Source organism: Puma concolor, chromosome B2 (genome assembly GCF_028749965.1).
Source record: "Puma concolor isolate L17-30 chromosome B2, mPumCon1.1.hap2, whole genome shotgun sequence".
In the NCBI taxonomy this organism is placed as follows: Eukaryota; Metazoa; Chordata; class Mammalia; order Carnivora; family Felidae; genus Puma; species Puma concolor.
In genome coordinates, this window is record NC_141671.1 from 21,867,955 (window position 1) to 21,892,816 (window position 24,862).

At 44.4% G+C, this 24,862-nt stretch overlaps 1 long non-coding RNA gene across 1 annotated transcript; it reads left to right on the forward strand.

Moving 5' to 3' along the window:
* The first annotated feature begins 1,012 nt into the window (after window positions 1-1,012).
* On the forward strand, window positions 1,013-24,613 carry LOC147580785 (uncharacterized). Its single transcript, XR_015251084.1, has 3 exons — window positions 1,013-2,176; window positions 14,309-14,473; window positions 24,234-24,613. It is a non-coding gene; the product is annotated as an uncharacterized LOC147580785 (long non-coding RNA).
* Window positions 24,614-24,862: the final 249 nt, after the last annotated feature.

Below are 24,862 nucleotides of genomic sequence, written 5' to 3' on the forward strand. Positions count from 1 at the left end.
TTTGGGAAAGAGCTCAGCTTTATAATACTGGTTGCCCTCTTGCCCAAATAATGAAGAAATCCAAGTAAAAAGGTGTGTCTATGTTTTTCCTTCCGAAGTTGGTTGATCTGGGTTACGGTTGTAGTTTACACTGTGCCTCTAAATTTTATGTTGAAGAAAAAGCAGTGTTTCACACCACAAATTCAGCAGCTGAGATGTTGCTCTTGCTGTTGTTCTTGACCAGATGAGGTTAGGTTAAACTCTTGTCAGCCAAACCTTGATTTGTTAACACTACCCATGTCCCAGGTAGCAAGCCCAGATGGCTTTCAAAATAGACCAGGCATGCATAGCTGACAAGATCCCAGTGGGCAGAAGGTGTTACACCACCTGTGATATAACTTCTAGAATGGTCGCTGCTGCCCCTTTGCTCCAGAATGTAGCTCCAGTGCACTGAAAAGTGGAAAGTCCTCAAACAATTTGTGGGAGTAGTGTGTGTGTACTTTCCCTAGAGCTGGTTAAACTTTCACTCAGCTTTGGAGGCTTCTAATAAGCAATTACAGCCTTTTCTTTTCCTTTTTTGCTTCAGAGGGACAGCTCGCCAAACAAACTTCCTGGTGGCCGTTCAGAAGGACAAAATTCTTTGCCGAAGCATGTGCCAGAGTTTGACAATGCGCGGCAGCCATCGGAAGCTTTTGGCACACACTGGGCCACAAGTGGGTTCCAGGGCTCTTAGGGAAAGAGTGCTGCTAATTTGTGTGGCAACTGCTTCAGAATGGTGAGCGGGGACGACACCTGTTTAAGGAGCAGGAAGTCAGGACAGGGGATAGATTGATTCTCCAGGCTGAGAAACACTGGTAAAGGAAGGGGAAAGCCCCATCTTGGAAGAAATTTCAATTATCTGCTGACCTGTGTGCCTGCTGGCAGGTATCTTGCTCCTCCCCAGGATGACCTGACTCTCCTTTGCCTTCTCTCCTGGAGAGCTGCCTCTTGAAGGGAATGTGCTCTACTATTTAGAGAGGAAACCAGGAAGTGAGGAGTCACAGCCCCGGCTTCCTGGTCAGGCTGCTGACTCACACAGCCCTCCTTCAGGCAATTTCCTTCATTTCTCTGTACCTCAGTTTCTCAGTTCAATGAAAGATGAAAATGGAATTCCCCTGGAGGCATTGGGAACAGCCTAATTAATGTTTATGTTTCTTTGAGATAACTGGGATTAAGAGGTCCTATTACTGTGGAGCATCATTACACGGAAGATTACATCTTAATTGTCAACTCTAGGCCTACACTGGATAACTAGCATTCAGGATTGGGCCATCTTCCCATTAGGCCTACACTGGATAACTAGCATTCTGAGTCGTTGGGCCATCTTCCCACTAGCCACTTCGTGATGTCCCTCTCCCTCCATGCTTTCCACGTTGATCTCGGGGTGTGCCATTTGCTTGTCTTCTGTTAGTAAAGGGAAGGAGACTTTCATTTCTCCTTGCTCATTCCAGAGGCTAGTAGCCCCTAAGTGTTTGCCAATAAGGGCTGACTGAGAGAGAGAGAGAGAGAGAGAGAGAGAGAGAGAGAGATGCTGCTAAATGCAGCCCCTTCAAACACAACCCTCCATGTTCTTTTAAGGAATTTCGGCTGTCCCTTTGTACTTACTTGATTTTCTTTTCTCCTTTCAAAGTGTTGACTTCATTGTTTGGCCAGGGTGAATACATCACTTCCTCTTTGGGGGTCTGGGTTTTGTCTCCTGCTGGGTCTGAAATGTCATGTAATTTGTTGGGTTTTGCTAGATTATGTTGGGGGTTTGTTTGTTTTTTGGTGTTCCCAAATTGGCACTGCTTCACCAGAACTCTTGCCACTTCTACCCCCTGATTAATGATGTGATAGAAATTTGCAGCCCCTTGGCATTTACCACAAGATATGCATTTGTCTGTAACTGCTCTCTGGGTTCTGTTGCCTACAAAGGGAGTTCCCCCTGCAAGGGTAAAAAACCAACAAAACCCCGCTGTTATCTTTTCTTCCTGCTGTGCGGTCAGGTTGCTCTGTTGCTTTGCTCATTATCTGAACTTTGTTGAAGAGTGGATCGCTATGTGTTTCATCCACAATATGGTGCATGCCCCAGATCTTTTCCTCTTCAGACTTACCAGCCTTTCCATGACTCCTCGTACATGACTTTTTCCATTCCTGGAAGCAGTGTTTCTCTACTCCGGTAAGTACGTTTTAGTAGATACACTTGGAATTTATTAACTCATTCCACAAGCATTATTTACTTACCGACATGTGCCAGGCACACGGGATGCAGGGCGTGTGCTAGGAATCGTGAGACTGAGTTCCTGTTCTTGGACAGCAGTGTGTGGGCAGGGCAGGGTGGTGGAGGTGCAGGTGGTGATGGGGAGGGTGAGAATGACCCACAGGCTCCTAAGTTCCAGTGCACAAAGAAGGATTTCTGAGGGTGCACTAATAATATTTATCATATCCACAGTGTGAGTTTATTTATGATAACAAAAATATTTTCCTGAGCTCTTACTATGTGCCAAGCACTGTGCTAAGAAACCTCATCCAATCCGCACTCAGCCCTTCGTGCTGAGGTGTATTGTCATCCTTATTTTCTGAACGAGGGAGGAGAGACTGGAGAGGCTAAGTGATGGTTGCAGGGTTGTTAGTAATTTCAAGCTTAGGCAGAGAGGCTGTGCTGTCCAGAGAAAGAAGAGTTTGCCAGGGCCCCTTTTGGAAAAGGTCCTGCCTGTTCCTGTGACAGCACTAGACATTAAGTCCTCTCCCCACCTTTCTGTGAAAAAGGATTTGTTTCTTGTGTTCCAGGAGGACGTTGGGTGGGCTTGCTGTGTGTTGAAGCACATCAATGCCTTTACTAGCAGGTTCCTCTTAATATGGTCCTACCTCAGGGTTGTCTTGGTGAACTCTCCATTGGACTTAGCAGAAAAACTTGGGCCATTCTGCCAATACTGCGTGGGGTACATGCTTGGAAAGGATTTTGGGGGTGATACTGGTGGCTAAGGAGCTCTCCTTTTATCTATTTGTAAAGAAAGAAGGATCTTTCTGTTTTTTAATTTTTTAATTAAAAAAATTTTTTAATGTTTATTTTTGAGAAAGAGAGACAGAGTGTGCATGAGTACATGAGCAGGGGAGGGGCAGAGAGAGAGGGAGACAGAGAATCTAAAGCAGGCTCAGGGCTGTGAGTGCAGAGCCTGACCTGGGTTTCAAACTCAGGACCTGTGGGATCATGACCTGAGCTGAAGTCGGATGCTCAACCGACTGAGCCACCCAGATGCCCCAGAAGGATCTTTCTAATATATTTAAGGCTGTTAACATTACTTTATAGACTCCACATGAGCATCATGTAGGTTGATGTGCTTATCAAGGTCATCAGCAATGTCCTTGTCACTGTATTCAGTGGGCACATCCAGTTCTTATATTTGACTTTCAGCATAATTTGTTGCTGACTGCCATCTTTTGAATGAATCTATTCTCTTGATTTCCTGGTTCTCTTCCTAGCTCTCAGGGCAGTGCTTTGTCTTTCCATGTTGGTGATCTCCAAAGATATATACTCTTGCCCCAGGGCACTCTCATTTTCAGAGATGTCACTTCGTCGTCAGGGCTTCAATGAGCGGCTTCGCGTGAATGGCTCCCAAGCATCTCTCCTCTAGACGAGATGTCTTCTGTGGCTGGAACCCAGCTAGTTTGTGGGACTTGAACCCAAAAGGTCTAACGCTGGACTGGTCCTGTTTAGCCCAAACCCTCTCCTTGCATCCTCTCTCTGTGAAGGCTGCCACAAGCCATGCATCCATTTGCCCAAGCCGAGGGACTTGGCACCACCCTTGATTCTTCCTTGCCCCGCTCCCACTAAGAGCTCTTCCTTCAACCAGTTCTGTTGATCTCAGTCTACGATTACTTGAATCTTCTACGTTTTCCCATGCCGTCACTACCACCTTAGCGTCCACCATCTTCATTGACTGGCTGTCTGCAGTCACCTCCCTGCTCTTTCCTGCAGGAATTCTTGCTCCTGCCAATCCATTCTCAGCCAGGCAGCTAGACTGACTTTTCCCAGCTGCAGCTCTGATGATGTGACTCCCCTACATAAACCTCTTCAATGGTTGCTGCTGCTCTGAGGATAAAATTTAAATGTTTTAACATGGCTTGTAAGACCCTATATGATCTGGCCCCAGCTTTCGCCACAGTCCTTCACTTCGTGCTCATAATTCTCCAACTGCATGTGCTATGTCTTGCCTATATGGTTTGTAGGACATGCTAATCCATCTGCTTGGACTATTCTCCCTTGTCCTTATATGCTTGTACCTAGTGCTATGGGCTGAATCATGTTCCCCAAACCCCCAATTTATATGCTGAATTCCTGACCCCCAGGACCTCAGGGTGTGAGCTTATTTGGAGATCAGGTCTTTGCAGAGGTAGTCAAGTTAAAGTGAAGTCATTGGGATAGAGCCCTGATCCAATATGACCAGTGTCCTTATACAAAGTGGAAATTTGGACACAGGGATGCATAGAGAGAAGATGATGTGAAGACACACAGGGGGAGGGTGGCCATCTATGAGCCAAGGAGAAAGGCCTGGTACAGATCCCTACTTTGCAGCCTCACAACCTCATAGCCTCACAATTCTGCTGACACCGTGAACTCAGACTTATGGCCTTCAGAACTGAGAGATAATAAATTTCCTTTGTTTGAGATACCCAGTCCCTGGCACTTTGTTATGGCAGCCCTAGGAGACTCATATACCTGGATAATTCCTGCTTATCTTTTGATCTAAAGCTTAGGTATCACTTGTCTGTGACCTCCTAGACTGGGCTGAATGACCCTCCTCTGTGCTTCCCTGAATCTCCTGCTCATTGGGACCTCATTCTTTCTATGAAAGCATGTGTCAGTCTGTATGAATTGCTTTTTGTCTGTGCTGCCTAATGGGCTAAGCTCTATGAGGGCAGGGACAGACATACCTTACACATCATTGTAGCTCCAGAGCCTTGCACCTAGTGAGGGTAGAGTCTTGTATTAGGTATGTATTGCTGCATAACAAATGACCCCACAATGTGATAGCTTCCAACAACAAACATTTATTATGTTATTGTGTTTTGTGGGTCAGGAATTATGAAATAGTTTAGCTGGCTGGTTCTCTTGTGAGGTTGCAGTCTGGATGTTACCCAGTCATCAGAAGGCTTGACTGGGTAGAGGTTCTTCTTCCAAGACGGCTCCCTCCCGTGGCTGTTGACAGGAGGCCTTCGCTACTCACCGCATGTAAACTTCTCCAGATTCCTGTTTGGGTGCCCTCATGACATGGCAGCTGATTTCCCTCAGAGGAGGTGATTCAAGAGAAAGAGCAAGTAAACTGCTATGGCTTGTACGTCCTAATCTCAGATGGGCCATTATTTCAGCTATGTTTGCCACCTTGTATTCATTAGAAGTGATTAAATACAGTCACACTTAATGGGAGGGGAATTAGGCTCTATTCTCTGAAGGGAAGGGTATCAAGGAATTTACGGATATATTTTAAAACCACCAGAGGACTTGTTGAATAAATGAAAACATTTTGAATAAATGCACCAATATAAGCCTTTCTCGTTTATTGATCCAACCAGCTATTTACTGGGCTCCTACTGCTGCAGGACTTACCCTGGGTAGAAGGCTGAAAATTCCACTGGGAGAGTGGAAAACATAAAAATAGAGGTCACACTGGTGCTTCATCTCTCAAGCATGCATGTGACAAAGACCAAAGGGCCACTCTACCCCATGAGCCCTGTCATTGTGGCTTCAGGACTATCCCAATTCCTGGCCTTGCTTTACCCGCCTCCACTGTTTCTCTGCCACCACTCCTGAGATTTTCATAGTAGCTCTTTTTCATTTTTATTTTCTAATGTGTATTTTGGAGCCATTTTCATGGTTATTTATCCCATATCTTCATAGATCATCAGCTCTCGGAAGACAAAGCTGAGGTATATGATCTTTAGTACAGACCCTTGTTCACCTTGGTCACTGAATAAGCATTAGAGGACAGTGTAGGTGTAATCTGTTGCGTGAGTGCGTGCACCTAATAGCTTTGGTTTATACGGCACAGGAAGTTGCTGCTGCTGTCATTGCTTGCAGAGTTGAGGAACCACATGACCCTTCTCCCACCCTCACTTGCGTTTCTCAGGCCCCGTGTGAAGTGTCAGAACCCTGACTTCATGTTCTGATAGGTTGCCAACCTCTGACACAGTCTTTTCTTCCTTTTTTTCCTATTAAAATTTGTTTTGATGCAGGGGCACCTGGGTGACTCAGTCAGTTGGACATTCAACTCTTGATTTCGGCTCAGGTCATGATATCATGGTTTGTGGGATGGAGCCCTGCATCTGGCTCTGCGCAGACAGCGTGGAGCCTGCTTGGGATTCTCTCTCTCCCTCTCTCTTGCTCTCTCTCTGTCCCTCCCCAGCTCATGCTCTCTCTCTCTCTCTCAACAATAAATAAATAGGGGCACCTGGATGGCTCAGTCAGTTAAGCAGCTGACTTCAGCTCAGGTCATGATCTCATAGTTTGTGAATTCAAGCCCCATGTCGGGCTCTGTGCTGACAGCTCAGAGCCTGGAGCCTGCTTCAGATTCTGTGTCTCCCTCTCTCTCTGCTCCTCCCCCACTTGTGCTCCTTCTCTCCCAAAAATAAATAAATATTTTAAGAAAAAAAAATAAATAAACTAAAAACAATTTTTTTCATGTTACTATTTCTAATCATCCAGATAATTTAATTTTTTCTCTGTTTCTGCATGTAATGGCAAACTACCAGTAAAAAATTTTTGGCTAGTTAAAATACTCATAAAGAGGAAGTTTTGAAAAGTCTGTTAGATGATATATTAATAACAAAAAATGGGAAGAACATTGGTGTAGCTAATACCTAACATTTATTGAATGCTTATTATTTTGCAGTTGCTAATTTTTAAAATGTCAGTGTTTGATCTCACTTACTTCTCAGAATAGCTCTAATATTATCCTCACATAACAGATGAGAAAAATAATGCGTGGAGAGGTAAAGTAACTTGCCCACTCCTGTACAGTTATTAAGTATGCATATGACTCTGATGCAGGCACTTTGACACAAAGTCTGTGCTTGACACTTTTATGGTGCCCTTTCTCCCTGAGTCTTTTTTTAATGCAAAAATGTTTAATTCGAGCACAGCTGATACACCATGTTACATTAGTTTCAGGTGTACTATATGGTGATTCAACACTTCTATACCATGCTATGCTTACCCCAAATGTAGCTCCCATTTTACACCATACAACATCACTGCATGATCTCCATGCTGGACCTTTTATTCCCATGACCTATTCAGTCATAACTGGAAGCCTGTATCTCCATCCCACCTCACCTGTTTTGCCCATCCCTCCCACCACTTCTACTTTTTAACACTCCTTTGCAAAGATCGCCTCCTTTCCTTCCCCAGCAATCCCAAAGGCTCAGGGAAGACCAATTTGAGGTTTCCGGAAAATCAGAATAGAAGGGCTAGAAAATATCAGTAGAATGCTGTGTGGCCAAACATTTTTAAATTCTCCTCCATTTTACTCAATGACTTAGAGCTAGCTAGTGGTAAGTAACAAGTAGGACTTAAGGCCAGGCTGGTCTCCTGAGTGCTACCCTGTGCTCTGTCCCTCCCAGTCAACAGGGAGGCATTAGAGCTTACGTCCTGTGGGAAGACGGGGTGCAGAGGGTGGTGCTGCCACCTACTAGATGTTGTAAGCTTCAGTTGATCATCTGTAAAATGTGGATAATAATGGTACTTACTCTCAAGATCGTCATGAGGCCTAAATGAAACAATCCACAGAGTTTGATATATAAGTGCTCAGTATATATATTTTTTAAATGTGTTGAGTGTGTGTTCGATTTTTTAAAATTTTTAAATGTTTATTATTTTTGAGAGTGAGAGAGAGAGCGAGCGCATGAGCAGGAGACAGACAGAGAGAGAGGGAGACACAGAATCTGAAGCAGGCTCCAGGCTCTGAGCTGTCAGCACAGAGCCTGATGTGGTGCTTGAACTCATGGACCATGAGATCATGACTTGAGCCAAAGCTGGATGGTTAACCAACTGAGCCACCCAGGCACCCCAGGTCCTCAGTAGATATTAACAATTATTATACTGTCCTAGCCCATAGTTTATTGGATATAAGGGAGGCAAATAAAAGAGATTCCCTATTAGCATGTCAGTTGAGGATCTGCATTTCCTCATTTTTGTATCTTAAATCGGCAACCCCAAAAGTTCATTTGTTTTATCATACAATATAGTGTTTTGTTTCCTGGAAATAGAAAGCTTGCTAGGAGCAGTTCTGACAGTTAAAGATTAAGGTGTGTGTGAGTGGTGTGTACCATTTACTTGATATTTTGCAGAAAGTTCCTTACTGTCTGCTTTTGGTAATGAGACCATGTTGGTGGAGGGATTCCATGAAGATTGGAGACTTCTGGCCTAAGACCACTGAAAGCCCAGGGCAGAGATGGAGACAAAGAGAGGTGGATTCTTTTAGATTTTGCCTGACACTGGCAAAAACTTGGGCTGGGACAGAGACTGGATATTTGTTGCATGAGTCATGGAGAGTGAAAGGTGAAAGAATGGGGCATATTCTCCTTAACTATTTGGACAACTATTTGGATAAAGAAGGAAGGGAGAAGAGAATTTTTTAATGTTTATTTATTTATTTCGGGGGGCAGGGGGAGGGGCAGAGAGGGAGGGAGAGAGAGCATCCCAAGCAGGCTCTGCACTTACAGTGTGGGGGTCGATCTCAAGAACTGTGAGATCATGACCTAAGCCAAAATCAAGAGTTGGATGCTCAACCCACTGAACCACCTTGTCACCCTGAGAAGGGAATGTCTTTAGGTGGGTTTCAGCATCTGAGGAGGGATCCACAAAATAAGCCAACAATTTCCAAATTTTTTGAAGTTTCTTTGTCACATTGCGTTGTTGGATTAATGACTTTGTCTCCGCCAGTATCTTTTTAAAATTGAGGCCAATTAAGAATAATTTTACTTGAGGAGAGAACTAGATTACAATTCCCTAAGATGCTGATTGAAATGCTGAGATTTATTATTTTTTAAATATTTATTTATTTATTTATGCATTAAAGTTTTTTTAAATGTTTTATTTATTCTTGAGAGAGAGAGAGAGTTTGAGAGAGAGAGCACATGAGCGAGGAAGGGGCAGAATGAGGGGGAGACACAGAATCCGAAGCAGGCTTCAGGCTCCAAGCTGTCAGCAGAGAGCCCAACGTGGGGCTCGAACTCATGAGCTGTGAGATCATGACCTGAGCTGACGTCAGACACTCAACTGACTGAGCCATCCAGGAGCCCCAATGCTCATTTATTGAATGACGTGCAGGGATCCCTGGGCAACTTTCTCTGTGGGTGTTGTTTCCTGTGGGGCTGAGGTGGGCACCACACTGAGTGGTTTGTGACCTTGCTGTCCTGAGGCCCTTTCTTGCCCTTCATTATCTTCCAAAGCCTTGGTGGCTTTTGCCCCCTGTCCTTTCTAATTCTTCCAAAGGGACAATTTCCCTTAGAAAATAAATTAGTTATTTTATTTTGCAGGAACGGAGTCCAATTTCCTACCTAAGCCTAGTAGCTAAACACGTAGCTAAAATTTCCTTTGATTCTCTTATCTGCATGCAGATCACTGAAGACAGAGACTTCAGATAAGGTCCAAGGCAACAAATGGATTATTTGTGGCACAGACCAAGTAGAAGGAGGAACTCGGGTGGCTTTATTGAACTCCAATTCCACCTTTAGTTTACCGAGGAAATTTAGGGAGGGAGGAAGATGGGTGGGGACAGTGCTTTGTTTTTCTGCTTTTAAAGTGCTGAAAGGCTCTTTTTCTCTCACCTTCCCCTTTATCACTTGGCAATGACCTTTCTTTTGCAATCAAGGGTAGCCTTGCCACTCACAATGTCTTCCAATGTATGCGGCACATCCCTCTCATCCAATAAGGGCAGTAGAGGCAAGGCTGATGATCCTCAAAACCCCAATGTGCTTATTAAAGAAGAGTTCTTATTTTGAAAGTTCCTTTGAATAACTTTAGCTGTGCTGGCCTAGCTTTTGCCTTCACTTTGTAATTCTGGGTCTAGATTCCAGAAGTTAGATCTACTTGAATGAAGGCACCGTGGAGCATAATGGATTTTAAGAGAGGAAGAGCATGATCTGGTGCCTAGAACTGGGGCTGGGGGACCTTGCACGTGGTGCTCCCTCAGTGTTTGAAGTGACTTGGATATGACGACCTCCCCAAACTCCAACGCGTGGGCTCATGACCTGGAGGGTCCAGGTCTCAGCGGTTTGTATGTTGTGTGCTCATTGCACACCCTTAAGATGTTCATTTCTTGACCTTTCTGCCCTGCACTTGTTCATTTTCCATTTACTTCCTGCCCTACACCGCCACCGTGGCTCTCCATTTTTCAGACATAGGCAGCCAAGGAAGAAGAGAATGCAGAGCTGAGAGGCAGTGGGGGAAACTGCTCAGAAAACACTAGCCTCTGGGGCTCAGAATTCAGGGTCAGGGTTCTATTTCTTGTCCTTCATAGATGGGTGATACCAAGCACAAGAGGGCTGTTTGCTGTGTGCAGGGCATAGGAAGGGGATCTTTTTCAACATTAATAGGTGCAGAAATGTGGACTCCTCAGAAACAAAACTTTTGTGGAAACTCATCAATATGGAGCACACAAGACAGATGAAGAGCAATGACACCTTGACACAGGTACGCACGAGTCATGCACATTTTACCAAAGAATGGAGTATTTTTACAAAAGCATTTACAAATGCTCTAGAATCTTTAAGGAAACATTTTGTTACTTTTCAGTAATTTCTTCTTTGTAAGCGTTGTGTTGTGTGTTTGTTCCTCCCCCCTCCCCCAGAAGAACTGATGTTTTTCAGGGTGTGTTCATTCATTAGGTATGAACAAAATGTTTTATAAGAAAATTTCCTTCAGGGGTGCCTGGGTGGCTCAGTTGGTTAAGCGTCCAAGTTCAGCTCAGGTCATGATCTTGCAGTTTGTGAGTTCGAGCCCCTTGTTGGGTTCTATGCTAACAGCTCAGAGCCTGGAGCCTGCTTAGGATTCTGTGTCTCCCTCTCTCTCTCTCTCTGCCCCTCCCCTGCTCTCTCTCTTTCTCAAAAATAAATAAACATAAAAAAAATTTCTTTTAGTGTTGAGGTTGAAAGATTCTGCCTTAGAACCATATAGGCCAGAATTAGTGCCATCATTTATACTATGTGATATTTGATAGATTTCTTTCTTTCTTTCTTTTATTTGAGAGAGAGAAAAGATGTAGGGGCAGAGGAACAGAGAGGGAGAGAGAATCCCAACAAGCAGGCTCCACACTCAATGCAGAGTCGGACGTGGGTCTCGATCCCACGACCATGGGATCATGACCTGAGCAAAATCAAGAGTCGTATGCTCAACCTACTGAGCCATCCAGGTGCCCCTCAACATATTTCTTGACATCTGGGAGACTTGGGTCCCTATTTTAATGGAATGTCTTATCTTTTATATTTAAGTTGGTTTGTATGGCATGTTCCCCAATTTGTGAGATGGAGCGAACAATGTCTTCTTCAAGATTGTCCTTGTGAATCAGTGGGTGAATGAAAGTACGGCGAATGGCACCAACAGATTCTTAGCTGATCTCAGTTCCCTTTCTCTTTGTGTTTATTATACCCAACTGCAGGTGTGCCCCAGTGTACACAGTAAAGGGTTATACACACACTGATTTTTATTTAAGGGCTTTAGAATAACTCTCTAAGGAACTACCAGTGAATTAATTATATAGCAAAAAAAATCAAGTTCAAAAAAGCAACTTCTTTTGTTCATATTCATTTCATCGACTACATGGCAAGACTTGCAGAGAAACAAATGAAACCAATAGAGCCTCTGCCATCCAAAGCCCTTGGTCTGTTAGATGAACCATATGAGATTGCCATTTCTGTAGGACAAACACCATGGACTGTCGGCCATTTCATATGGTTCAACCTGGTGGTAGGAGAGAGGAAGGAGATGTTTCTAGCCAGGATCAAGAAGGCTTAATAGAAGGATGGCTGCCCGACATGGCACATGGCAGAAGGTCCTTAAGTAGCCCCGCTCTGAGTATCAGGTGCCACGTAACAGGGGAAGCCCAGCACTATCAATGTGTTCACAGGCTTCCTCTGGAGCTGCTTGCTGCCACTGATTTCTTGCTCTACACTTTTCTTGCTTCCAGCTCTCAGGATTGCAGCCTAGCCCTTGGGACAGGATACTCAGATGTGTGGGCATTGACCTTGGTCTTCTGTCCAGCTGGCTCAGGCTCCTCCTCCTTCTGGGTGTCTTGGGAAAACAAGACTCCTGGTTGGACTGGGCCCCAGAACTCTTTCCTCAAGGTCACCCGTTTGGGTATGTGGAGTACCATTTTAGGAGCAGAGGACACTACTGTGTTTGCCGAGGTGGAGCTGGGGGATTGCGAAATGGCCAGTGTCCGGCTGGGTGGCCGCGCAGGGTCCTGTCCTGGGATAGGCCCTGTGGGGGTCCCTCTCTGATCTCTTACTCAGAACAGAGTCCACTCTTAGGGCCCCTCCTTCCTGGTAAGGTGCCCCGCCCTTTGCATTGGGCCTCCTCCATGCTGACTACACTTCCCATTGTCTGTTGTCACATCTTCTTCCTCCTGAAAGGGACTCCCTCCCTTCTAGCCACCACAGCGAGTCTGCCTTTGCCAGAGCTCTGCCTGCAGGAAGAGTGCCAGCCTGCTGCCTTGAGTCTCATCAGCCCAGGCCACCTCCAAACAGGGTACTCCTAGAAGAGGAATAGTGGATATAGGGGAGAGGCAGACTGTCATCCCTTCATTCACCCATTGTCAGGTTACTGAGCTCTTCTCTGGTCTGGGTGCTAGGCTGGTTGCCATGGTGAGGAGCTCGAAGTCTGGTAGGGAAGCTTGGTCAGTGAGCAAACGTCCGGTACAGGATGCTGAGTGCTAGGAGACAGAAAAACACAGATGAGGGGATGTCCATCAGAGGGAAATGTGAAGCTTCCAGAAGGGGAATCTGGAGGACAGAGAAGGGAATTCATTTGTTGTTTCTTGAAGCACAGATTGGTTGGGCTGCTACGTTGTGCCAGGCAGTGTACCAGGCACAACGGGGGGCGGGGTGGTGGTGGTGCAGTGATAAGCAAAACCAGATTATGTCCTGCCTTTGTGGAGTTTAGTGTCTATTGGGGGAGACACATATCGATGAAATAAGCACAATTATAAATGAATACTTACAAACTGTGTGAAGAATGAGAGAGCATGCAGAAAGCTGGTTAACAGGGCACCTGACTGATCTGGGGGCAGGGTGGAGGAGGAGTGGGGCAAGGAGAGTATCATTTGAATTTCGAGTTGAACAATGGGCCTGAGTTAGCCAGGTGAAATTGGCAACTAGGACATTTCGGACAGGAGAATTATGCTGGTGAAGGTTGAGAGATGGAGGGAGAGCCGTCCATCCAGGGAGCTGAGCCGGAGCACAGCTGCAGAGAGGCAGGACGGCCAGGACAAGGATTTGTTTAGGCTTTATCCTAAGAATGATGGGAATCCAAGGTTGGGTTTTAAGCCAGGGGGCAGGGTGGGTGCAGGGCTGGTGACAGGATCAGGTTTGAATTTTGAAAAGGCCTCTCTGGCAGCAGAATAGAGGATTACAGAGAACAAGTGTGAGGCAGGAAATCAGTATTTATTTATTTATACATAATGGGATCCTATTGTATGTGTTGTTCTGTAACTTGCCTTTTTTTTTTTTTTTTAAACTTATGTCACACTGATCTATCTCATTCAACTTAACAATGCAGCCAGCCCAATATTTTGTAGTATAGGTGGATAGGCTATATAATGATTCAGAGTTTATTTCTAAATTATTTCTAAGTTTTCATGTTCACAAAATACTGGCAGGAACATCCTTGAACATGGGTGTGGCAGGTGGAATTCTGAGATGGTCCCAAGATTCCCACTCCTGTTGCACTACCCTGTGTAATCCCCTCCCCTACAGTGTGGGCAAGAACCATGGAAAGGATGGGCTCTAACTCCTGTGACTGAGTTAATGGACTTGGAATAATCTGGGTGGGACTGTTTTAACCGAGGATCCCTTCCAAGGGGATCTCTGAAGGGAGAGATTTGAAATGTGAGGGGGCTGAAGGATGGCCACATGGCATCCAAGGCACATGGCATCCAAGGCACATGGCATCCAAGGCCACATGGCATCCAAGGCACACGGCATCCTTGCCACATGGCAAGGTTACATGAACCCCCAGGACCCGGGAATGACCTCTAGTGGTTGAGAATGGGTCACCTCTGACAGCTAGTGAGAAAACAGGACCTCCCTCATACAGGCAAGGAAGTGAGTTCTGCTAACACCCTGAGGGAGCCTTGGAAGCAGATCTTTCCTGAGTTGAACTTCCAGATGAAAACACACGGGCCGACATCTTGACTTCAATCAAGAGAGACCTTAGGCCGAGAACCCAACGAAAACGTACCTGACTCCTGCCCTTCAAACTGTGAGATAACAATTTTGTGTTGATTTAACTTGTTTAGTTTTTGTTAACTTGTTATGCTCAATAGAAAATCAATACCATGGGGCGCCTGGGTGGCTCATTCTGTTAAGCGTCTGACTTCAGCTGAGGTTATGATCTCACAGTTTGTGGGTTTGAGCCCCGCATCTGGCTTAGCGCTTAGCATGGAGATGCTGGGGATTCTCTGTCTCCCTCTCTCTCTGCCATTCCCCCCTTCATGCTTGCTCTCTTTCTCAAAAAAAAAAAAAAAAAAAAAAAAAAAAAAAACTTAAAAAAAAAAAAGAAAACCAATATCATGACTATTTTAATATATTTTTCAGTATTTCCATAGGACAGAGATAGAGAAACATATTGCCTGGAGTTTGAAGGTGTGCCCATTTAAATTTTTAACAATTATTTTCAAGTTGTTTCCAAAAAGTTCACACCAATTTCACATTCCCCCAGTGGAGAATAAAAGTATCTATTTTCCTATGTTCTCACTGATTATTATGTTTGGTTTTTTTTTTTATGTTTTGTCAACCTGATGGGTAAAAATGGTACCCATTTCTGTTAGAAGGGGCGTCTTTTGGATATCTATCAATCTGTCCATCTATCTATCTATATTTGGCTACTCATATCTCTTGCTTTCTACTCTATTAAGTTTGTGTGTTTCTTCTGTGAAAAACAGAAAGTATGACAAGGTCCTGGTATGTGCTAAGTGCTTGATAAATGTTAAGTGATCACGAGTGATTTATAGGAATTAAACATATAACTATTCTATTAATCCTGTATTACAACTGTTGCATGTTTTTTTTTAATGTTTATGTATTTATTTTGAGAGAGAGACAGAGTATGGGTGGGGGAGGGGCAGAGAAAGGGGGAGAGAGAATCCCAAGCCGACTATGTGCTGTCAGAGAAGAGCCCAATGTGGGGCTTGATCCCATGATCCATGAGATCATGACTTGAACCAAAATTAAGAGTTGGGCACTCAACTGACTGAGCTGCCCAGGCACTCCTCTATTGCGTATGTTTTATTTCAATCTGATTTTTATGAAAAAATGTTCCAGGTTTTAAATGTTGGCAACCAATTAACCAATTCATAGGTAGAGCCAATAATGTGGGTCAAACAAAACCCCTAATGTGCAGCCTCTGTTCTCTCCCAACCCTCCTTCCGTTTTGTTATCCTTACACATTTCTTACTTGCTGATACTTATCCCTGTTAAATGAGTGGGGAGCCTTGGGTGTTTTCCTATGACTGGAAAGAGTTTATACGTAAGAATTATCTTTCTTTAAAGGACTGGAAAAAGTCACTTATAAACCAATCTGAATTTGATGCTCTTTTTTGAGGGCAGAGGGGAAAAGATATATTTTTGGCTATTGTTATCAATTAAAAAATTAATGTTTATTCATTTTTGAGAGAGAAAGAGAAAGAGACAGAGCATGAGTAGGGGTGGGGCAGAGAGAGAGGGAGACACAGAATCCGAAGCAGGTTCCATGCTCCAAGCTATCAGTACAGAGCCTGATGCCGAGCTTGAACTCACGAACCATGAGATCATGACCTGAGCCAAAGCTGGATGCTCAACTGACTAAACCACCCAGGTGCCCCTATTGTAACAATTTCTTATCTGGCCATTACCCTGGCCTGGTTTTCTACCTTTTTTGGAGTCAATTTTGACATTTATAATTTCCTAAAAATTATCCTTTTCATCTAGATTTGCATATGTATTGGTATAAACATTTAAATGAGTTTTTTAACACATTTTGAACTTTTATTGAACCAATAGTTATGACTCTTGTCATTCTTAACATAATTTTTCATAAAATCCTATTTTATGTATTTGTGAAAAAGTTATTATATATGTGATACAAAATTTAGTACACACAGAGGATATGTACTAAAAAAAAATACATGTACAGGAACACCCTTGTGCCCAGCTGTCAAGTTCCCTTCCCAGAAACAACTGTAATTTGTTTCTTGTGCAACCTCTACCACAATTGATTTTAGAACATTTTCATCATCCCCAAAAGAAGCCCTTGCATTCTTTTGCTATCACTCCCCATTTTCCCCCAGCCCCCTCCAGCTCTAGGCAACCACCAATCTCCTTTCTGTTTTCTGATTTGCCCATTCTGCACATTTCATATAAAAGGTATTGTAATTATGTGGTCTTTTGTGGCTGGACTCTTTTACCTTAGCTTAATGTTTTCAAGGTTCATTCATCCATGTTCTAGCACATTTCAGTACTTCATTTTTTTTTTTTAATTGCCAAATAACATTCCACTGTGTTTACCCATTTGTCAATTGATGGATATTTGGTTCTTTCCACTTTTTGGCTATTATGAATCATGCTGCTGTGAACATTCTTGTACAGCTTTTTGTATGAATATGTTTTCATTTCCCTGGGAGCAGAATGGCTGGGTCATGTAGGAGCTCCATGCCTCACATTTTGAGGATCACAAAACTGTTTTCCACAGTGGCTGCACCATTGTAAATTCCTACCCCCCCCCCCATGTGCAAGGGGGCCCATTTCTTTACCTCTTCCCCAACACTTGTAATTTCCCATTTAAAAAAAAAAATATGGCAGTCCTACTGGGAATGAAGTGGGATGTTATTGTGACTTTGATTTACATTTCCCTAATGAATATGATGTTTAGCATTGACCATTTGTCTATCTTCTTTGGAGAAATGTATGTTCAGATACTGGGCCCATTTTTCCATTGTGCTATTTTTCTTTTCATTGTGGCATTCGTTGTTTTCTTAGGAACTATTTCTCTCCAATTTCTTACCAGTTAAGTTTCACCGTGACGCTATCCCAAATTAGGTAGAACAGCACTGTCCAATCGAAATACAATGCTATATAATGCATATGTGATTTAAAATTTTCTCTTAGCCACATTAAAAACATCAAGAAGAAACAAATGAAATTTATTTTAATAGTAGGTTTTATTTAACAATATATATTATTTAACCCCAAATATCCAGAATAGTACCATTTCTTATGTGTACTCTATACAAAAATTATTTACATTCTTTTTTTATTTGTATGAAGACTTTTAAGGGTATATTCTACATTTACATCACATCTCAATTTAGAATAGTAATAAGCTGGGGGCTCCTGGGTGGCTCAGTCAGTTAAACATCCAACTCTTGATTTTGGCTCAGGTCATGATTTTGAGGTTCATGAGTTCGAGCCCTGCATCGGTCTCTGCTCTGACAGGTGGAGCCTGCTTGGGATTCTCCCTCCCTCTCTCTCTGTGCCTCCCCTACGTGTGCTCTCCCTCTCTCTCTCAATAAGTAAATAAACAAACAAACACACACACAAACATTAAAAAATAGAATAGTAATAAGCGAAGTGCTCAATAGCTTCAGGTAGCTATTGTCCACCATGTTGGACAGTATGTGCTCAGATTGTACCATAAGGTTTGCAACAGTAAAAACCATTGTTTTGCTTGCTGCTGTTTCTTGTATTCCGCAGTCGCATCTCTGCTGGTCATATTTGGGGATGGGAAGTTGATGGAAATGCAAATCTAGTGGTCTCTTTTTACTCTGAGCAACATAAAGCCAGTTTAGAGATGGTGCCTGGGACTTGAGAGAGCACATAAGATAATAAAGAACGATTGGAGACAGGAAGGGAGAAACCTTGCACTGGCATAGGTGAATGATTGCTGTAATGAGGAAGGCGGTGATGGAAGAGGAAAGAAGGGGATATATTCCAAAGACACTGAGGAAATAACACAGAAGGGGCTTACTTGGTCAATAGAGAGAACTAGGGAGAGGGAAGAGCTGAGAATGACTGAGGACACTAGTTAGGGTGAACAGGGGCTGTGCCACCTAGGAGAATTTCAGAAGAAGACAGGGTTTGGGGAAGATGGTGACCAGTTGGATCCATTGAATCCAGGATGCCAGTGTGACATCAAATGGAGCAGCAGGCTGGACATGGGGCGGAGGGACAGAACCACCCAGGAGGGTTTGGGACTTCTTCACAGAGACATGATAGGGGCTGCTAGGGAGGGGATGGCCAGTGCTTTGGGAAAATGCAGGGATGCGAGAAAGAAGAAACAGGACAACAATCTGAAAAGGAGCAGCCAAGGAAGAAGCAGGAAAATCAGGGTAGTCTAGAGTTTGAAGAAGAAAGTGAGGAGTCTGTGTGAAATGCCACCATAGGAAGTAGATAGCAGCAATAATAACAATACTAATGGCATTGGTCACACATTGTTGCTCCTCTGTTGTACCCGTGAAATCTGGAGAATGAGAAAACTCTTGTTTCATGTGTAAGAATGTGATGATTACTAGTACATTTTAGTAACTTGGAAAGACAGTGTGCGTTTTGGGTCTTTAAAATTTTTTTTTTAATATTTATTTTTGAGAGAGAGAGCTTGAGCAGGGGAGGGGCAGAGGGAGAAAGGGACAAAGAATTGGATGCAGGCTCTGGGCTGTCAGCAGAGAGCCTGACGCGGGGTTCGAACTCACAAACCATGAGATCATGACCTGAGCTGAGGTCGGATGCTTAACCGACTGAGCCACCTGTGTGCCCCCATTTTGGGTCTTAGAAGATAGAATTAATTCCACAGGCTGAGTCCTTGCTCTCTGGGGGAATCCAGGACTTGAACACCACTTACCAATCCAAAAGGCCGTGAGTGATGATAGTAAGTCTGGATTACGTCAGTCCTGCTGGACGGCCTCCAGGGGCATGTGAGAGCCATGGCAGTCCGGGCTGGCCTGCGTCTCCAGCCTCATTTCCCTCCATGCTGCCTGGGGCTCTGCGCCTGGCCACACAGGGGGCCACCTCTCCAAGGCCCTTTGGCGTGTGCTGTTTCTTTCAAGGCTTCTCTCCTCTCTCGCCTGACCAAGAAGCCGGGATGCTTATATCATTTTCTGGCTTAAAACCTTTTAATGATTTCCCATGACACATACAATAAAATGCAAACTCAGAACCATAATCTAGAAAGCCATGTGTCATCTGGTCCTTGCTTATCTCTCCCACCTCAGTTCTTTCACGCCGTGTCTCACCCACTAAATTCTAGTCACACTGGTCTTGCTCCCTTACTCCAATAGCATACCAGGCCATTTCCTCTGCTTGAAAAACCCTCCCCCCACATCTTATCATTATGGTCTCAGCTTAAACATTGCTTCCTCAGGCTTCCCTGGTCACGTGGTCACTCTGTCACAGTCCTCTGCCCATTAGTGGTTCCTCCTCCTGGAATGTGAGTTTCTAGTGAGAGGACTTTGCACGTTGGTCCACTGCTCTAAGCCACTGGTCAGAGCAGTGGGAGCCCATGATAAGTGCTCAATATCAGTTGAATGGAGGGAAACACTACAGTCACCTCCTCCAGGCAGACTTCCCTGACTCCTGCTCTACCCAGCCTGGTTTAGGTTCCACTCTGATGTGCTCACATGGAGTCTTATCTTCTCTTGGGTCCAGTACCTTCTATGTTGGGTTGTAACTGCCTTCCTGCCTGACCACCTTACCTCTCTTTTAAAAAAAAAATTTTTTTTAACGTTTATTTATTTTTGAGACAGAGAGAAACAGAGCATGAACGGGGGAGGTCCAGAGAGAGGGAGACACAGAATCTGAAACAGGCTCCAGGCTCTGAGCAGTCAGCACAGAGCCCGACGCGGGGCTCAAACTCACGGATTGTGAGATCATGACCTGAGCTGAAGTCGGACACTTAACTGACTGAGCCACCCAGGCGCCCCTGACCACCTTACCTCTCATCGCGGCATTCCCAGTTTGAGGAAGAGCTCCTTGCCCAGAACAGACCTGCAACCAATGTTTGTTGGATGTTGAGTGAAGGAGGCAGAGGGGAGTGAGAGTGACTCTGAGAGGAGTCCCTTCTCCCTGTGACTCTGGGGAAAACATGCAGTTCTCACTGAAGCAGGAGGCCTCGCCTGCCCCCTGCCCCCCTGGGGAATGTCATTTCCAAGTGTATCCATTCCAGACAAATACCAGTGAATCTTCCTGGGAGAACCAGGTAGCTGGAGTGTCCCTGGTGGTATAGGCCAGGAGATACAGATTGCCCTGGAGGCTTGTCCTGTAGGGGAGAGGCTAATAACATCCAGACACTGGCCTACTTGATGTTTATCCATCTGCTTTTTGGTGAAACTGTGTGGTGCAAAATGTAACAATACAGTTGCTTAACCATCACTGACTGCAACCTACTGGAAACAAAAGCAGTTTTCACTCAACCTGATTTTGGTGAAGTAATCATGAAAACTTGAAAAAACTTCGATTCAGGGGCACCTGGGTGGCTCAGTCGGTTGAGTGTTCGACTTTGGCTCAGGTCATGATCTTACAGTTTGTGGTTTCGAGCTCGCTGCTGCTGTCAGCCTGTCAGTGCAGAGTCCACTTCAGATCCTCTGTTCCCTGCCCCGGCCCCCCCTCCCCATCCTCCCCCACTTGTGCTCTCCCCTGCCCCAAATACATAAAAATAAAAAATAAAAAAATTCAAGTGTTAAACATTGTTTAAGAATAAATATCACTAAGATTTAGTTTTCTAGATTGCTGTTCTTAAAAATAATAATAATAATTTAAAAAGCACCCTGGGTGGCTCAGTAGGTTAAGCGTCGACTCTTGATTTTGGTTCAGGTTGTGAGCTCATAGTTTGTGATTTTGAGTCCCACGTCTGGCTCTGTGCTGACAGCTAGGAGCCTGCTTGGGTTCTTTCTCCCTCTCTCTCTGCCCCGCCCCCTCTTGCTCTCTCGCTGTCTCTGTCTCTCAAAATAAATAAAAATAAACTTAAAAAAATTTAAAAATTTGAAGAAGTACCCTTAGTCATTAACCCCATTGTGTTTTTATAAGTGTGTTAAGATCGAGATGGTAAAATTCATTAAATAACGTGGGGTGGGAGATAGTTGGTTTTTATCACGAAGGGGGAATCATTAAGCAGGGCCTATGGAAACAGGAAATTAAGAAAAGTAAGTCTGATTAAATAAATATCCTTTTGCTTTCCTCATTGCCCCGTCCTCACAGGCTCCTTTCCGAACTTCTCTCTCCCTTGTCCTGCCTCACCCCTCCTCCACCAATGCTTACCTCCAAGGCCTCACAAAAAATTGGATTCCAAGTTACACTTCCTTGTTCAAAATTAGTGCCACAGGCATTGCCTTGGGAAGCTGGGATTCAGGTTGCGGATCTCACTGTGACAAAAGCAAGGGGAAAAAACCAAATCTGTGGTGCACTGGGGACTTGAGAGACAACAATAATGAAATAAGATAGGGTTATTATTGATCTAGTATTGTGTACGCGCAAACAACTGCCCGGAGACAAACACCCTCGAGCTGAGAAGGCCCTCCGCCATGGCACTTGGCAGAAGTGCCCGGAAGGGACAGGGTGTCCCAGAACTTGAGGAGACCAGCTTCGGATCCCCTGAAGACCCGTCCTTGGTTGACCCCTCAGTGTGTTTCCGAAAGTGTAGGCAGCAGAAGTACCTTTATTAAGATTATTATTTTTACATTGCAAAGCACTTCCAACATCCTTCCCTCCCCTCCTTTGTGTTTACTTCCTTGTTTTTGAGAAACTGGTATTAGTGGTTTTTGGACAGATGGGTTGAGACAAAGCTTCTCAGAGGACTTAATTCCCACCCTTGGCAGAGCCTGCTTTTTCCTGGACAGGTGTCTTCAACTTTATCTTTGCTTCTGACTGTTGTTGTCCTAGGTCTTGGCCCAGATGGATGTCCTCCCTGCCTTTTGCCAGTAAATTAGCCAGGCTCCTCAGATGGGTCACCTGGTTGACCTCTTGGGATACCTGTGGAAGATTCTTCCAGAGCACAGCCTGCATCATGCCACTCAAGATCCTAATTTAATCTACATTTCATAACTGCTCTTGTGCCAAAAAGGAGATCCAGTGTTTCCAAATGTTTTCATGCAGCTTCCGATACAGCTAAGGTCTCCATTTCTTTTCTTCCTGAGATACAAGCTGTGCCATTTAAAAAAAAAATTTTTTTTTTTAACGTTTATTTATTTTTGAGACAGAGAGAGACAGAGCATGAACAGGGGAGGGGCAGAGAGAGAGGGAGACACAGAATCTGAAAGCTGTGCCATTTTTGTAAGGCTCTCCATGAAGGTGGCCTGGGACTTCCTATTTCTGTTTCTTGAATGTAGCTTTCCCCCATCTTTCCTCTTCATGTGGCTCAGCTGTTACCAGGATATCTTGGACAGATTTCACCACTCTGAGCATTGCTAGCTACTTCTCCCAGTAGCCTTCAATTTGCCGTTCCCGAGTGGGTCACCGGTGGAATGCTTGGGTTGGCTTCAGAGCCTCTCCTGTTCTGACCACAACCGTGCCGAGAGTCTGTAAGTTAGGCAGGGAAGATGGGGCCGGCTGTTTCCCTGAACCTGAAATCCTCTGTGGGTTCCCTCAAAAGTGCTGTAGGGGTGATGAAGACAGTGGGTTTCCGTTAGGGAGCATGGATCTTGGCCAGGGATAGAAGAAGTGAACCCAAGGAAAGGGTTGAAGGAAGAAGGCTATTTAAGCAGGTACAAGTGACTTATGTTCTCATTTAGACGCCCCTTTCCTTCATGGACTCACTATAGTAAATAAAATCAGGGAGAGAAGAGGAAAAAGGAACAAGAAGGAAAAATTTACTGTGATCTTCCCCATCCAGTGTGTTCATCTCGTGCATCCCTCCAAACCCGCCTCCGGGCCCCACCTCCCCATTTCTGTAACTGTATCACCTTCCCTATGCTGTGTGTCAGCTGGGACTCTGACGCCTTCGCTGCCCCAGAGCCCACCAGAGCAGCTCCCGGAGATTGTATCTCACCACCTGTCTTCTTTCCTCATTTCCCTGCTTTACCACTCGACGGCCCCCTTCCCCAGCTTCCAGGGGCTGGCTCGCTGGTCTGCCCCATCCTGGACTCTTTAAATCTGGCAGAACAGCCCATATACCGTACCCCTGGTCACACGTTTGGGCTCCATCTCTCCGTTTGGTTCTGAACCCTTGGCACCTTCCTCCGGCTTTGTCTACATGCCTCCCTAGACGCGGTGCTTGCTCCTGTTCACTACCTTTATTTCAAGTTCTGGTCGCCAGCATGGTGTCTGGTCTGACCAGAGCCCTTTTTTCCTGGCACAGCATTTTGTAGAGATAGGCAGTTCCTTTGCTTTTATGTCACTTCTCCAAGTGAGAGGAGCCAGATCGAAAGAACAGGTGCGGAATGGGGCACTGCAGGGGCCAACCCCCCTCTCACATTTCTGCTAAAATCCTACAGGGAGACTACCGGAGACCGAGGATCCGAGCCCTATTTGTTACACAAAACATGCTGGGTGGTAAGCAGTGAATAGGACATGTGTACACGTTTGGAAAAAACGCTATATACCAAACTGATAAAAGGACTTATTCTATGCTTTTTTTCTATAGTATTTTATAACAACAATGTACTAATAGAATGTGTTTTGTATACATCATTTTTTTTTTAATGGAAAAACACAACCCAGCCTACAAGTGCTGAATGGGGCAACCTTTATTAGCATCTTGGACAGCCCTAAGCTGGTTCTTGGTGACTATCAACACCATCATGGGGTTTACACTGAGGACCATACACTGGGCTGTCAGTGAGGGGTTAGCTGAAAACTGTCTGGTGTGCTTCCTTAGGCTGCGTGAGACTGAGGATAAGAAGACCTCTGGGAAAGATTTTAATATATCACGTGAGCTTGGCCTCCCGGGGAACATGAGGGGATAAAACAGATGTTGACTCCATTAACTTGTCGGTGAAGCAAACCAAACATCACCACAATGGGAATTGGATTAATGTTAGTGTTTTATTTTTATTGTTTAGGTTAATTTGGTGCGAACTTACTTTGTTCATGTGGACTTTACATATCAGATACTGGATACACATCGCAATAGCAGGACCCCGTAAATACAGTCTTCTGGATTTTCACCACAGCATGATGGATTCTCAGCTTCATAAACTGTATAACTCGTGTGTATAAACTTCCCTAATTACTAATACCTGGCTGTGTTTTAATTCTGCTTCCATATGTTCTTGACTTCTCTGCAGATATAACAGTAAGTTTCATGTCTCATTGCTCAATTAGTTGCTGTTATTAGCTTAATAAGTGAAAGGCTTTCTGGTGTCATTGACCTGATTTTTAGGATTGCAAAAGGCTGTATACATCATTTGTATTTATTGCCAAATAAACCTTTGTAAGTGTATGCTTTCCTTGGGCCCATAATTCTCTTTTCAAACCTCATTGTTCTTCCCCAGACATAGTGGAACCACATCACAATGTTGGAAGTGGAGATAGAAATAACACTCTCCTTAAGAATCAATCTTGTTGTTATGGGGCCAGTATGGTTACTGTGTTTATAGAAAACACTTTTGAACCTGTGGAATGTTCAGGTGCTTGTGCTAGTGAGCTGTGTTACAATGGCATTCTCCGGGTCTTCAAATGCTACCTTTAC